This window comes from Thalassophryne amazonica, chromosome 20 (genome assembly GCF_902500255.1).
Source record: "Thalassophryne amazonica chromosome 20, fThaAma1.1, whole genome shotgun sequence".
In the NCBI taxonomy this organism is placed as follows: Eukaryota; Metazoa; Chordata; class Actinopteri; order Batrachoidiformes; family Batrachoididae; genus Thalassophryne; species Thalassophryne amazonica.
In genome coordinates, this window is record NC_047122.1 from 26,355,657 (window position 1) to 26,372,077 (window position 16,421).

The 16,421-nt window shown below is 41.3% G+C and overlaps 1 protein-coding gene and 1 long non-coding RNA gene across 3 annotated transcripts in view; one reads left to right on the plus strand and one right to left on the minus strand.

Moving 5' to 3' along the window:
* The window catches only part of LOC117501842 (saxitoxin and tetrodotoxin-binding protein 1-like), a 338,634-nt gene that overhangs the window by 124,090 nt on the left and 198,123 nt on the right, over nt 1-16,421 (plus strand). The window lies entirely within an intron of this gene.
* Nucleotides 1,450-11,185, minus strand: LOC117501849. The gene is made up of 3 exons (XR_004558106.1): nt 11,175-11,185; nt 7,571-7,575; nt 1,450-1,627 (listed from the first exon to the last, which is right to left on the minus strand). It is a non-coding gene; the product is annotated as an uncharacterized LOC117501849 (long non-coding RNA).

The window sequence follows — 16,421 nt, forward strand, 5'->3', positions numbered from 1 at the left end:
AATTCTCCACACAGATGATTCGCTCGCGCACATAAAAATAAAAGAAAGAAACTCAGCGGCTTGCTGTGAGGCTGCTCCTCACTCTTTCCCAAAAAAACAGTCATAATTGTCTTTAGAAACCAGTCACCATTTGCTTTATTATACATCGGTGTAGTTAATAAGTAAAATAATCTCCATGGACGATTCCCTCACGCGCGATTAAAAGAAAAAGAAAAACTCTGCTCCCCCTACTGTGGTGCTGCTGCTCGCTCCAAAAACTCTCTCATAATTGTGAAATAAAGGACAAAAGAGACATAAGTCCTGCTCACAGGCTGCTACCAGAGACAGGACATGTTCACATCTTCAGTCAAACTCCAGACATCTCCACGTCACTACATATCCAGTCCCTGATTGGTCATCGCGGCGCGAAGAGATGAAAAAGTTTAGATTTTTCAACTTGGGGAGGAGGGCAACACGACGTGATGTGACACAATATTGCGCTACAAACGCGCAAAATGCTCAAAATCACTTCACTCGCATCGCTTCACTCGTGTCCATCGCGTCGCGCTGCGCGGCTTGGCGCCAAAACGCGTCATTACATAGGAATTACATGGCAACCTGTGGCTGCAGTCGCTCGTGTCGCGCCCGGTGTGAACGCAGCTTTAAACATTGCAGCCTTGTTTAGTTATGTCCACTTGCTACCTCTCTTTAACATAAAGAGCTCTTACAAGTTTTGTGTGTTTTGAACTCAACTTTACAACTCAACTTGTTTGGGAGAGGTGATGTTCTAGCGGTTAAAGCATTGGGCTTAAGATCAGAGGATTCTCGGTTTAAATCCCAGCCTGACTAGAAAATTGCTAAGGGTACTTAATCCCTTCGTTGCTCCCGGTGTGTATCGGGGTGAATGTGAGGCATTAGTGTGTAAAGCGCTTTGAGTGTCTGATGCAGATGGAAGACCATTTACTGTGTGAGGCAAGAGTAAAATGTTCATTTCAGTTCCTTTGTGTTTAGATAACTCAGAGAGAGGTTCTTGTTTCAACACACTCACAATTTGTTCTCTTCAATGAGTCGTAGTACGGCTGCATTCCTGGGTGTTGGAACCATTTTGAGCATGGTCGTTTCAAGCACCTTCAGAATGGATTTGAAAGGTGGACTATCAGTGAATCCTTCGATGAAATACCATGTACCACTGAACTGGACACACAAATGAAAAAACACAGTTAATACATCATCTGTAAAGCCCCATTCACACTGGGGCCACCTTTGAGTTGCGTCTTGCGGCACACTGACTATGTCAGGATAAGAATTATGTTAATTTATTTGTTTAGCTCTTTCCAAAATGACACATCATAGAATGAAAATCAAGCAAACATCATAATATCTTTTAAGGTGCAGAGGAGAGGATTTGAAAATAAAAAAATAAAATCAAGGTATGGGTAGACATTGATGTAGGACTTGTTACCATGGAGGAGTCCTTTAGAGACAGGGGTTTGACCAGGTGTTGACAATCTTCAGGCGTCGGACTGACGTCGCTGATGAGAACCAACCCGGCAAAGAGGAACTGGATGGTCAGCAACAGCATCATGATGGACAAAAACACAGATTCAGAAGACCTGAAGGTGCTCACAGCCCAAAACACTGAACTTCACTTGTAGCATCACAGCTTTTATAGAAACAGACGTGTGGAGAGAGAGAGAGAGAGAGAGAGAGAGAGTTGATTCCTCGAGTTATTGATTCAGCAAACACTGCATCTTGCTATGTGCACATGCATGTGAGCACATCACGAAGACCGTGACAAGTTTGTTCAAACATTCCAGACTTATTTATTTTTGAACTTGGCAACAGATAGAAATCATGCACACTCGTGCACAGCCGGGTTACTTTTGGCTGATGTGTCACCATCTTTGGTTTTGTCACCTGAATCATCTGATCCCAGCTGGCTGTAAAAGAGATGGTAACTTGTTCCTGTCACAGATTTTAATAGTTTTTCATTTAGATAACATTGCAGGGTAAGACGGCGGGTTAGTGGTTATCACTTTTGCTTCACAGCAAGAAGGTCATTGGCTCAATTCCCACCTGTGGCTTTTCTGTGTGGAATTTGCATGTTCTGCCCGTGTTTGTGTGAGTTCCCTCAAGGTGCTCCGGCTTCGTTCCACATCCAAATGACATGCTGGTTAGATGAACTGGAAACTTTAAATTGTCCGAAGGTGTGTGAATGTGTTTGATTACTGAAATGTGGCCCTGTGACAGACTGGCGTCCTGTCCAGGGTGCACCCTGCATCACGCAGATTAGGCTCCAGCCCCCCGTGACCCTTAATTGGGTTTAGCGATTGACAATGATTCAGTGTGTGGCATCATTTTGTTAAAGATCCACTTTTACATCATTAATTATTTAGATTAAGTTGAGTATTTATTTATCTGTTGATTGTTCAATAGTTTTGTGCGGCTTATTTTTTTGTGTTTGACCTTGAGTGATTTTTTGTGTTTATCCAAAATACAACTGAGATTTATTTTTCACTCTTCATTCTGTGTGTCTTTGCTAACTGGAGATGTTGACACTATTGATGTTGTTTTCAGGTCTGGCTGCCATAGAAAATCAAATCAGTTTTATTTATATAGCGCCAAATCACAACAAACAGTTGCCCCAAGGCGCTTTATATTGTAAGGCAAAGCCATACAATAATTACGGAAAAACCTAATGGTCAAAACGACCCCCTGTGAGCAAGCACTTGGCAACAGTGGGAAGGAAAAACTCCCTTTTAACAGGAAGAAATCTCCAGCAGAACCAGGCTCAGGGAGGGGCAGTCTTCTGCTGGGACTGGTTGGGGCTGAGGGAGAGAACCAGGAAAAAGACATGCTGTGGAGGGGAGCAGAGATCGATCACTAATGATTAAATGTAGAGTGGTGCATACAGAGCAAAAAGAGAAAGAAACACTCAGTGCATCATGGGAACCCCTCAGCAGTCTGTCTATAGCAGCATAACTAAGGGATGGTTCAGGGTCACCTGATCCAGCCCTAACTATAAGCTTTAGCAAAACGGAAAGTTTTAAGCCTAATCTTAAAAGTAGAGAGGGTGTCTGTCTCCCTAATCCAAATTGGGAGCTGGTTCCACAGGAGAGGAGCCGGAAAGCTGAAGGCTCTGCCTCCCATTCTACTCTTACAAACCCTAGGAACTACAAGTAAGCCTGAAGTCTGAGAGCGAAGCGCTCTATTGGGGTGATATGGTACTATGAGGTCCCTAAGATGAGATGGGACCTGATTATTCAAAACCTTATAAGTACTCAACAAAAATATAAACGCAACACTTTTGGTTTTGCTCCCATTTTGTATGAGATGAACTCAAAGATCTAAAACTTTTTCCACATACACAATATCACCATTTCCCTCAAATATTGTTCACAAACCAGTCTAAATCTGTGATAGTGAGCACTTCTCCTTTGCTGAGATAATCCATCCCACCTCACAGGTGTGCCATATCAAGATGCTGATTAGACACCATGATTAGTGCACAGGTGTGCCTTAGACTGCCCACAACAAAAGGCCACTCTGAAAGGTGCAGTTTTATCACACAGCACAATGCCTCAGATGTCGCAAGATTTGAGGGAGCGTGCAATTGGCATGCTGACAGCAGGAATGTCAACCAGAGCTGTTGCTCGTGTATTGAATGTTCATTTTTCTACCATAAGTCGTCTCCAAAGGCATTTCAGAGAATTTGGCAGTACATCCAACCAGCCTCACAACCGCAGACCACGTGTAACCACACCAGCCCAGGACCTCCACATCCAGCATGTGCACCTCCAAGATCATCTGAGACCAGCCACTCGGACAGCTGCTGAAACAATCGGTTTGCATAACCAAAGAATTTCTGCACAAACTGTCAGAAACAGTCTCAGGGAAGCTCATCTGCATGCTCGTCGTCCTCATCGGGGTCTCGACCTGACTCCAGTTCGTCGTCGTAACCGACTTGAGTGGGCAAACGCTCACATTCTCTGGCGTTTGGCACGTTGGAGAGGTGTTCTCTTCACGGATGAATCCTGGTTGACACTGTCCAGGGCAGATGGCAGACAGTGCGTGTGGCGTCGTGTGGGTGAGCGGTTTTCTGATGTCAATGTTGTGGATCGAGTGGCCCATGGTGGCGGTGGGGTTATGGTATGGGCAGGCGTCTGTTATGGACGAAGAACACAGGTGCATTTTATTGATGGCATTTTGAATGCACAGAGATACCGTGACGAGATCCTGAGGCCCATTGTTGTGCCATACATCCAAGAACATCACCTCATGTTGCAGCAGGATAATGCACGGCCCCATGTTGCAAGGATCTGTACACAATTCTTGGAAGCTGAAAATGTCCCAGTTCTTGCATGGCCGGCATACTCACCGGACATGTCACCCATTGAGCATGTTTGGGATGCTCTGGACCGGCGTATACGACAGCATGTACCAGTTCCTGCCAATATCCAGCAACTTCGCACAGCCATTGAAGAGGAGTGGACCAACATTCCACAGGCCACAATTGACAACCTGATCAACTCTATGCGAAGGAGATGTGTTGCACTGCATGAGGCAAATGGTGGTCACACCAGATACTGACTGGTATCCCCCCCAATAAAACAAAACTGCACCTTTCAGAGTGGCCTTTTATTGTGGACAGTCTAAGGCACACCTGTGCACTAATCATGGTGTCTAATCAGCATCTTGATATGGCACACCTGTGAGGTGGGATGGATTATCTCAGCAAAGGAGAAGTGCTCACTATCACAGATTTAGACTGGTTTGTGAACAATATTTGAGGGAAATGGTGATATTGTGTATGTGGAAAAAGTTTTAGATCTTTGAGTTCATCTCATACAAAATGGGAGCAAAACCAAAAGTGTTGCGTTTATATTTTTGTTGAGTATAAGAAGAAGAATTTTAAATTCTATTCTAGAATTAACAGGAAGCCAATGAAGAGAGACCAATATGGGTGAAATATGCTCTCTCCATCTAGTTCCCATCAGTACTCTAGCTGCAGCATTTTGAATTAACTGAAGGCTTTTCAGGGAACTTTTAGGACAACCTGATAATTACAATAGTCCAGCCTAGAGGAAATAAATGCATGAATTAGTTTTTCAGCATCACTCTGAGACAAGACCTTTCTAATCTTAGAGATATTGCGCAAATGCAAAAAAGCAGTCCTACATATTTGTTTAATAAGCGCATTGAATGACATATCCTGATCAAAAATGACTCCAAGATTTCTCACAGTATTACTAGAGGTCAGGGTAATGCCATCCAGAGTAAGGATCTGGTTAGACACCATGTTTCTAAGATTTGTGGGGCCAAGTACAATAACTTCAGTTTTATCTGAGTTTAAAAGCAGGAAATTAGAGGTCATCCATGTCTTTATGTCTGTAAGACAATCCTACAGTTTAGCTAATTGGTGTGTGTCCTCTGGCTTCATGGATAGATAAAGCTGGGTATCATCTGCATAACAATGAAAATTTAATCAATGCTGTCTAATAATACTGCCTAAGGGAAACGGATAAAGATTCCCCATTTACATGAACAAATTGTAATCTATTAGATAAATATGATTCAAACCACCACAGCGCAGTGCCTTTAATACCTATGGCATGCTCTATATCTCTGTAATAAAATTTTATGGTCAACAGTATCAAAAGCAGCACTGAGGTCTAACAGAACAAGTACAGAAATGAGTCCACTGTCTAAGGCCATAAGAAGATCATTTGTAACCTTCACTAATGCTGTTTCTGTACTATGATGAATTCTAAAACCTGACTGAAACTCTTCAAATAGACCATTCCTCTGCAGATGATCAGTTAGCTGTTTTACAACTACCCTTTCAAGAGTTTTTGAGAAAAAAGGAAGGTTGGAGATTGGCCTATAATTAGCTAAGATAGCTGGGTCAAGTGATGGCTTTTAAGTAATGGTTTAATTACTGCCACCTTAAAAGCCTGTGGTACATAGCCAACTAATAAAGATAGATTGATCATATTTAAGATCGAAGCATTAATTAATGGTAGGGCTTCCTTGAGCAGCCTGGTAGGAATGGGGTCTAATAGACATGTTGATGGTTTGGATGAAGTAACTAATGAAAATAACTCAGACAGAACAATCGGAGAGAAAGAATCTAACCAAATACCGGCATCACTGAAAGCAGCCAAAGATAACGATATGTCTTTGGGATGGTTATGAGTAATTTTTTCTCTAATAGTTAAAATTTTATTAGCAAAGAAAGTCATGAAGTCATTACTAGTTAAAGTTAAAGGAATACTCGGCTCAATAGAGCTCTGACTCTGTCAGCCTGGCTACAGTGCTGAAAAGAAAGCTGGGGTTGTTCTTATTTTCTTCAATTAGTGATGAGTAGTAAGATGTCCTAGCTTTATGGAGGGCTTTTTTATAGAGCAACATACTCTTTTTCCAGGCTAAGTGAAGATCTTCTAAATTAGTGAGACGCCATTTCCTCTCCAACTTACGGGTTATCTCCTTTAAGCTGTGAGTTTGTGAGTTATACCACAGAGTCAGGCACTTCTGATTTAAGGCTCTCTTTTTCAGAGGAGCTACAGCATCCAAAGTTGTCTTCAATGAGGATGTAAAACTATTGACGAGATACTCTATCTCACTTACAGAGTTTAGGTAGCTACTCTGCCCTGTGTTGGTATATGGCATTAGAGAACATAAAGAAGGAATCATATCCTTAAACCTAGTTACAGCGCTTTCTGAAAGACTTCTAGTGTAATGAAACTTATTCCCCACTGCTGGGTAGTCCATCAGAGTAAATGTAAATGTTATTAAGAAATGATCAGACAGAAGGGAGTTTTCAGGGAATACTGTTAAGTCTTCAATTTCCATACCATAAGTCAACAAGATCTAAGATATGATTAAAGTGGTGGGTGGACTCATTTACATTTTGAGCAAAGCCAATTGAGTCTAATAATAGATTAAATGCAGTGTTGAGGCTGTCATTCTCAGCATCTGTGTGGATGTTAAAATCGCCCACTATAATTATCTTATCTGAGCCAAGCACTAAGTCAGACAAAAGGTCTGAAGATTCACAGAGAAACTCACAGTAACGACCAGGTGGACGATAGATAATAACAAATAAAACTGGTTTTTGGGACTTCCAATTTGGATGGACAAGACTAAGAGTCAAGCTTTCAAATGAATTAAAGCTCTGTCTGGGTTTTTGATTAATTAATAAGCTGGAATGGAAGATTGCTGCTAATCCTCCGCCTCGGCCCGTGCTACGAGCGTTCTGCCAGTGTGACTCGGGGGTGTTGACTCATTTAAACTAACATATTCATCCTGCTGTAACCAGGTTTCTGTAAGGCAGAATAAATCAATATGTTGATCAATTATTATATCATTTACTAACAGGGACTTAGAAGAGAGAGATCTAATGTTTAATAGACCACATTTAACTGTTTTAGTCTGTGGTGCAGTTGAAGGTGCTATATTATTTTTTCTTTTTGAATTTTTATGCTTAAATAGATTTTTACTGGTTATTGGTGGTCTGGGAGCAGGCACCATCTCTACAGGGATGGGGTAATGAGGGGATGGCAGGGGGAGAGAAGCTGCAGAGAGGTAAGACTACAACTCTGCTTCCTGGTCCCAACCCTGGATAGTCACGGTTTGGAGGATTTAAGAAAATTGGCCAGATTTCTAGAAATGAGAGCTGCTCCATGCAAAGTGGGATGGATGCCGTCTCTCCTAACAAGACCAGGTTTTCCCCAGAAGCTTTGCCAATTATCTATGAAGCCCACCTCATTTTTTGGACACCACTCAGACAGCCAGCAATTCAAGGAGAACATGCGGCTAAACATGTCACTCCCGGTCCGATTGGGGAGGGGCCCAGAGAAAACTACAGAGTCCAACATTGTTTTTGCAAAGTTACACACCGATTCAATGTTAATTTTAGTGACCTCCGATTGGCGTAACCGGGTGTCATTACTGCCGACGTGAATTACAATCTTACCAAATTTACGCTTAGCCTTAGCCAGCAGTTTCAAATTTCCTTCAATGTCGCCTGCTCTGGCCCCCGGAAGACAATTGACTATGGTTGCTGGTGTCGCTAACTTCACATTTCTCAAAACAGTCGCCAATAACCAGAATTTGATCCTCGGTGGGTGTGTCGCCGAGTGGGGAAAAATGGTTAGAAATGTGAACGGGTTGGCGGTGTACACGGGGCTTCTGTTTAGGGCTACGCTTCCTCCTCACAGTCACTCAGTCGGTCTGCTTTCCCGGCTGCTCGGGATCTGCCGGAGGGGAACTAACTGCGGCTAAGCTACCTTGGTCCGCACCGACTACAGGGGCCTGGCTAGCTGTAGGATGTTCCAAGGTGCGGAGCCGAGTCTCCAATTCGCCCAGCCTGGCCTCCAAAGCTACGAATAAGCTACACTTATTACAAGTACCATTACTGCTAAAGGAGGCCGAGGAATAACTAAACATTTCACACCCAGAGCAGAAAAGTGCGGGAGAGACAGGAGAAGCCGCCATGCTAAACCGGCTAAGAGCTAGTAGCTGCACTAAGCTAGCAGATTCCTAAAAACACACGAAGTGAATAATGTGTAAATAATTTAGAGGTGATTCAGCAGAGGGAGTGCTTTAGTTAAGGCACGTGAAGATTACACTGTGAAACAAATCGTTATCCAGATCAATCTAACTGCGCAGATTAAACAGCTAACAGATACAGCAAAACACCGCTGTGCTCCGGAACAGGAAGTGATACAATACCGCAGTGAGAGCCAACCACCAGTAGAGGCAAGCAAGAAGTCATGTTAAAAGTGTAAAAATGTAGGGTTGTTCTAATAACATTGGCATATGTTGATGTTTGTTCTCAGGTTTGAGTGGCCGGATGGAGACACACACACACACACACACACACCAAGCAATAACATACAGAATATTTTTGGTCAGAGTTAGACAAACTCCTACGAGGACCTTATTGTTATTGTGCTTTTTTTATTTTTATTATTTATTATTAGGGTCTGAGTCAGTGGCGGTGCCAGGAAATTTTTCTTGGGGGGCTGAGCGGGAGCTGGGGTAAAAGTTGGAGGAGCTCCACAAAATGTCGTTGAAATGAACAATATATAGTAAATTGCTTTATAAATACCAAGGTATATGTTGTAGTCACCCGTGCTCCTCTAAAATGTGGTATCATTGCACATGCACATCACTCGCAAGTTCAGTAAACTTGCACATAGGTATAAATAATGATAAGAGAAGTTTTAAGAGTGGCCGTAATAAATATTTACGACACCTAAACATTTAGAGTATGGAGTTAAATTTGTCTCATTAATACTTGCAAATGCACAGAGGGTGATTTACAAATATCCTTTGATTTGTGCACGTGCTTTGTGATCCACAAACAAATTTCTGATTTGTAACGTGTGGGTTTTTACAAATAAATGTTTATTTGCAAAACTGAAAATTCTTTTTTTGAAGTGTGATTGAGCATTGGTGGATCACCGAATACACACATTCATCACTTTGCTCAGTTACACAATATTAAGACATTCTCAGCGCAAAACTGCAGTTGAGATCCACAAATGTCAGACGCTATTCACGTTACTGGCAGAATTATTGGGGGGGGCTGAGGGGGAGCTTGGCTCATTATTGGGTGGGCTTAAGCCCCCCAAGCCACCCCTTGGCGCCGCTACTGGTCTGAGTAGGACAAAGTCTTATGAGGACCCGATTGTAATTGTGCTGTTTATGATTATTTATTTTTAATTTGGGCCTGAGTAGGACAAAGTCCTATGAGGAACATGTTGTAATTGTGCTGTTTATTATTATTATTATTATTTATTAGGGCCAAAGTAGGAAAACATCTTATGAGGAACCCATTTTAATTGTGGTGTTATTATTTTTAGAGTTCGTGTAGGATAAAGTCCTACAAGGACCCTATTGTAATTCTGCTGGTTGTTCTTCTTCTTATTATTATTATTATCATTATTATTGTTGTTGTATAGGGCAAAGTCCTGTGAAGACCCTATTGTAATTCTTCTGTTTATTATTAGGGCTCGACAAAGTCAGTCATGTGAGGACCCTATGGTAATTGTACTTTTTTAATTCTTATTATTATTATTTATTATTACTCTGCTGCCCGTCTCCTCACCCTCACCCGCACTCGAGAACACATCACCCCCATCCTACAAAACCTCCACTGGCTCCCCATCACTCAACGCATTCACTTCAAAATCCTCCTGATCACTTTCAAAGCCCTCCATAACCTGGCCCCCACATATCTCACTGACCTCCTCCACCGCCACACTCCATCATGCTCTCTCCGCTCCTCCGACACAAACCTTTTGTCCTTCCCCTATAGGACCAGGCTCCGAACCTGAGGAGACAGAGCCTTCTCCATCGCTGCCCCTACCCTCTGGAACTCTCTGCCCCAACCACTTCGTGCTTGCCCCGACCTCCCCTCCTTCAAGAAAGAACTCAAAACCCACCTGTTTAAGTTAGCTTTTAATGTACAGCCCTGATTTTTAACGTGTTTTTTTTTTTTTCTCTTAGCGTTTTTTATCTTTTTCTTTTGGTTTGTAAAGCATCTTTGAGTGTCCAGAAAAGCGCTATACCAATAAAATGTATTATTTATTATTATTATTAGGGCCTGAGTAGAACAAAGTCATGCGAGGACTCTATTGTATTGTGCTGTTTATTATTATTTATTATTATATTATTATTATTATTATTATTTATTATTATGGTTGGGTAGGGCAAAGTCCTGTGAAGACCCTATTGTAATTCTTCTGTTTATTATTAAGGCTCGACAAAGACAGTCATGTGAGGACTCTATGGTAATTGTACTTTAATTCTTCTTATTATTTATTATTAGGGCCTGAGTAGAACAAAGTCCTGCGAGGACTCTATTGTATTGTGCTGTTTATTATTATTATTATTATTGCTATTATTACTTTTAACACAGCAGGTCAGCCATTTTGATTTGAAGTTTCGATTTTGAGGTAATTTTTGCCATTTTGGCCATTTCTATGACATACATTTGAAGGACCTCGTACCAGGGATTCCATCCAAAAGTCTTCAAATTTGGGACACATCATCATGAACTCATGCTGATCAAAAGTCATCAATAGAATTTCTGCAGGTCAAAAGGGGTGGGTTCTACAGTTCGTCAAACTTTGACGAGCATTTCAGAGCACGCCGTTTCACTTCAAACGGCTGTCACACCCAAATACTTCATCGTAGATCCTTCAAACCTGCTGGACATGATCAGGTCTCTGCCATGAACATCCCCATATATTAAGGTCCCAACCAACTCATAGCAACCCACGGTGGTAACAGGAAATGTCCTATTTATACTTTAACAGGTACTGATGCCACATTGTTAACTCCATCAATTTCATTCCACTTCTGAAACATCCAGAACAAGATCGTGAATGTAGACAATGATGGACGTGAAGCTATGAGTAATGGTGTCCGTGTGGCAGCGTGCCAAATATTGACTCTTCACCATCGAATTATGTTCTTCATTTTGATGGCTTTAATTTTGTCATATCACCATGAAAATTGATACACTGGTCAAGCATGACAACTTCTTACAGGTCATAGGGACATTGCCCAAGGGCAGGGCAAATTGCCTCTATAGGACCCCCTTGCAATTTTCAAAAACCCCTCCCCATAGTTTTTTTTTTTTTTTTTTTTTTTGCAGTAGTGACATGTTGGTACCCAAGTGTGACTTGAATAGATGTACAAAAAAGTCTTTACACCATTAGTCTACTCCAAACAGGAACGTGGCCATTTTAAATTTTCATGTCATTTTGGTGTGATTTCCCCACGTTGTATTTGAGTGTATTGGACAAAATCCCGAAAAGGAGAACTCCTTTACGGGATTTTGTCCAATACACTTCAAATTTCTTTCAGATCATCCAGACACTATAGTGATCAAAATTTATCAATGTTTTTTTCTATGTCGAAGGTTGTGGCCACTATGGCACCACCATTTTCACCCTTCGCCATGCAACATTATAATTAAACAGGTACTGATGCCACATAGTTAACCCCATCAACTTCATTCCACTTCTCAAACATGCAGAACAAGTTGGTAAATGTTGGTGATGATCGCCATAAAGCTATGAGTAATGGCGTCCATGTGGCAGCGTGCTGAATATCGATCCTTCGCCATGAGATTACATTCTTCCTTCTGATACCTTTAATTTTGTCATATCATCATGAAAATTGACACACAGGTCAAGAATGAAAACCTCTTACAGGTCATAGGAGCGCTGCTCATGGGCGAGGCAAAATGCCTCTATAGTGATGCCGTGCATCTTTCAAAAATCCTTCCCCATAAGGGTTTTTGAAGTAGGGAGATGAAAATTGGTACACATGTGTAACTTGCATAGACATACAAAAAAGTTTCTTGCACCACTGGTCTACTCCATACAGCAAGTTGACCATTTTTGAATGTTCTTGTAATTTTTGCATGATTTCCACACATTGTATTTGAACAAACTCCTCCTATTTTGTCCAATACACTTAAAATTTATTTCAGACCATCCACAGACAATACGGAACAGTTATCAAAAGCTTTTTTTATTGTCGAAGGCTGTGGCCGCTATGGCGCCACCATTTCGATCCTTCGCCATGGAACATCATTTCATGATCACTCTGGAACAGTTTGCCTCTGGGTGTTAGGGAGGCACCCTCACTGGTCATTTTTAAAGTTTGTTTAAAAACTTTTCTTTTTTCCTTGACTTGTGACACAAATGAGGCTTAGTTTGATTGTTTTAATTAACATTTTAGTGGTTCTTTTTGTTTTTATTTTATTGTATTTTAATTTGTCTTATGTGTCAGTGTGCAGCACCTTGTTTCAGCGCTGGTTGTTTTAAGGTGCTTTATAAATAAAGGTGGTATGGTATTTATCTGGTGAGGAGACCCCAACAGGCATGCAAACATAATTACAGAGTCTTCAGTCCTCAAGCCCAGAGCCCCATCTTAAGGTCCCCTGACTTAGTAAAACAAATCCATATTACAAAAACATGGCTTTTAGTCAGTCTGGGAGACAGAGGTTATAGTCCTGTGCTATGTGACATAACCTTGTTTTGGCGTACCACCAAAGTTTTTTTGCAGTTCTGAAATCTATAGGGGGTGTCTTTAACCAATCTGGGTAATGCCCCTCTAGCACCCTTGGGCAATTTGCATAATATGCAAATGAAGGCATCCATTACCAAAATTTCTTTTTTCGGCAGTAATTCAGGTAATATACTAGCTAACAGAATAAAAATGGTGTTTATACCCATGTTTTCAGGGTTTGTGGTACAGATAAGCCCATTTCTGAAATGATCAGGTGTTTTTGCATATGCAAAATTATGCAAATTAGTACCAACATTATGCAAAATTACTGTTTATTTGTCCATATATACATGAATGTAAATGATATAAACACTAACAATGCATATATCCAGGCCTTTTGGGTTTGGTTACAAAAATTCCATTTCTTTGTTAATCTTGTGTTAATTTGCATATGCAAATCATGTAAATGAAGGCATTAATTACCAAAATTTAATTCGTTCGTTATGGCAGTTTCATTATACAAGGTAAAATAGTAAAAACAGAATCTATCTACACATATCCTTTCAAGGATGAGGGATTAAGATAAAGCCATTTCCAAACTGATCACAAGATAATAAATTCAACCACTGCTTCAAATAAGTGTTTGATGAGGGAAAAGTAATTCAGTGTCAAGTTACAAGAAAGTTGAATTGGAATTTGGGGTAAATAATGCAGCTCTTTCTACCAGTCTAAGGGCTGAGAATATCATCATCATTAACAGAGCCTTCATCAGCTTCCTCCGTTTGTTTGTTAAACGGATTCCTACAGACATTTGGCTCACCATGACGTACAGAAGAATGTACATGGTAGATGAGCAGCTTCACATCCACACTGTGCATTTTGACATGGTTCATCTGATGCACAACCACACCTGAGCATTTTCAGAACATATGGTGGTGCTAGTGCAACATCTGAGGGGGTTGTGACAGGTACGAGAGTCTTAGAATGTTCATCCTTACTCCAGCCATACTGTGTAACCTCAATGCTTGGTGGGTGTGGTGATAACGCTGATCTCCAAATTGCAGCCTGAAGGTGAGCCCTGCTGACATTTTGTGCACATGCTTCCGTTATGGGTGGAAGGCATTTCAGATCAGGTGCTGATGTCACATGTTTTTTTTCAACATCTTCTTTGACCACAATTCCACTCTAACATCAGATATAACTTCCTTGTTTGATCCATAGCACTGTGCCATGAACACTGTAGCCTCTGCAATCACTTCTGCCAGTGGAATATGCAGGTATCCAAGCTTGGTAAGAGAATGTCCTACCTTCAAGGTTTTCAAAGCTGATCCTTTGCCTATCCCAAACAGTTGGGCTACAGTGTCACAGCCAGACAAGCAATGCATGGTGAGCAAGTTGGCTACTATGTGTGAATGTTCCTTAACAGTTTCTGCAGTATCAATGACTGTTCGGTCACTTCCCGTTGCTTCCATTGTAAGGTTGCATGTGAGGTGAAGATCTGCATAATAATGCAACAGTAAGATGAATACATCTGTATCGTCAGACACAACTGAAATACTTTTAACCCCAGATTGTGCCAATCTAGCCATCTGCTGTACCATTATCACATCAGTCTCTTCATGAAATGTTTCCAACTCCGACCTATCCCAGCACGTCTTTGGTGACTTCAACTGGTTTGGAATCCTTTCCAGAAACCACGTTTGTGGGGACCGCACAGCTCCTTCTTCACTAGTTCTGCACAAATGAGATCAATTATCTGAGTTTTATACTCCACTACAGTGAGAACCACTTTCTGTGGGAGAAGAGGACTTAAGTTGAGGCGATGGCATTGGCTAGCAGTTTGACCTGACCGATTTGATCTTGTGACACTTAATACTGTTCAAACACAACAGACATCTGAAACCTTTGTTTTGTTGATCACAAAGGTACAGAAATTGTCAATGTAATCCTGCACAGTTCCCTTGCAAGGCCAATGTATGCACCAGAGAATAGCACAGCCATCAGTCATAGTTACCTCGGCATCATGTACATGTGAAGACAGAGTAACTTTAAGTTTCTTTTTCAAAGAGGATTTTCCAGTGGCAGTGCGCATATCGCCAGTGTCTTTAAACATTGAGGTTGGCAATGGTGCAAGTTCGTGTCCAAGTACATCTGTGAAATCAATGTCACGAGATTGCTGAACACCCAACACCCTTGAATATATTAGATTCACATCGTAGACATCTTTGCCTCCCACCTTTATCGACTTTTTTGTTGTATTCATTGTGACCACGTCCTTGCTAATTGGTCCATTGAATCTGTCGGGCAGAGAATTCTCGAAAGAAACCATCTGTGCTGTTCCTATTTCTAAGGCCTGCTCTACATTCACAACAGATGGAGCGATAAGTTCAGTCACAATATTGACTATGCCATCTGGATGGTCTGATGAATCCAAAGGATCTATGGACAATTGAAGTTTGTCTTTAATTTTGGCTCGATCCTGGTTATCAGCTCAAATTTGAGATGTTTTTTCTTCGTGTGTTGTGACTTCTGTCTCCTTGTTACTACTTGTCATCTCGGTAACATCATCTTCTAACTTCGAGCAGATATGCATGCTGAAAGCCCACTTCTTCAAGGCAGATGGTTTCAGTGTAATGCTGATGATGCCCCCAGCGCCATGACCATAACACATAAATGTACTCTCAATGTACATATCTGACCAAATTGCATTCCACAATCCAGGCTTATGCCTCATTACGTGATGGCCTTTCATGAAATGGTTCAGAATATCTTTTGGTAATCGTTCCATAGAGCGCAAATAAGTTTCCCCTTAATTATTCCATTATTTAACATCTTAATCCATGGATAACAGATTTTCCGTAATGGCCAACTTCATTTGCATATTATGCAAATTGCCCAAGGGTGCAAGAGGGGCATTACCCAGGATCTTCATATGCACCACCCAAGGATATCAGAACTGCAAAAAAACTTTGGTGGTACGCCAAAACAAGGTTCACCCAAAAATCAGTATTTCACTGCAGGACTATTATGTCATGGACTTGGAGAAACACAACCTGTTCTATCAACACAGGCCAGCAGGCAATGGATGACCCTGACCCAGTATGCCAACATGGGGGAACAGAAATTGTTCACCAATAGATAAGGCTTTTTTTTTTGTTAATGTTATCATAAGCAACAGCAGTCCAGCATAAGTAAACACTCATTTACACTAGAAAACCAAGATATAAGCCATGTAAGGCATCGTCAACATGAAAAAGGGATTCTCTCTGCATTGTTTTAATAAATGTAACATCTGCTCTCCCTAGGCCCTCAATCCCTTCAAGGTACATGAACACTCCTTAGCGCATGACATATGTGTCACCACTTACCAACACCACTGTGACTGACTATGTAACCCGAAGACCTCAAGC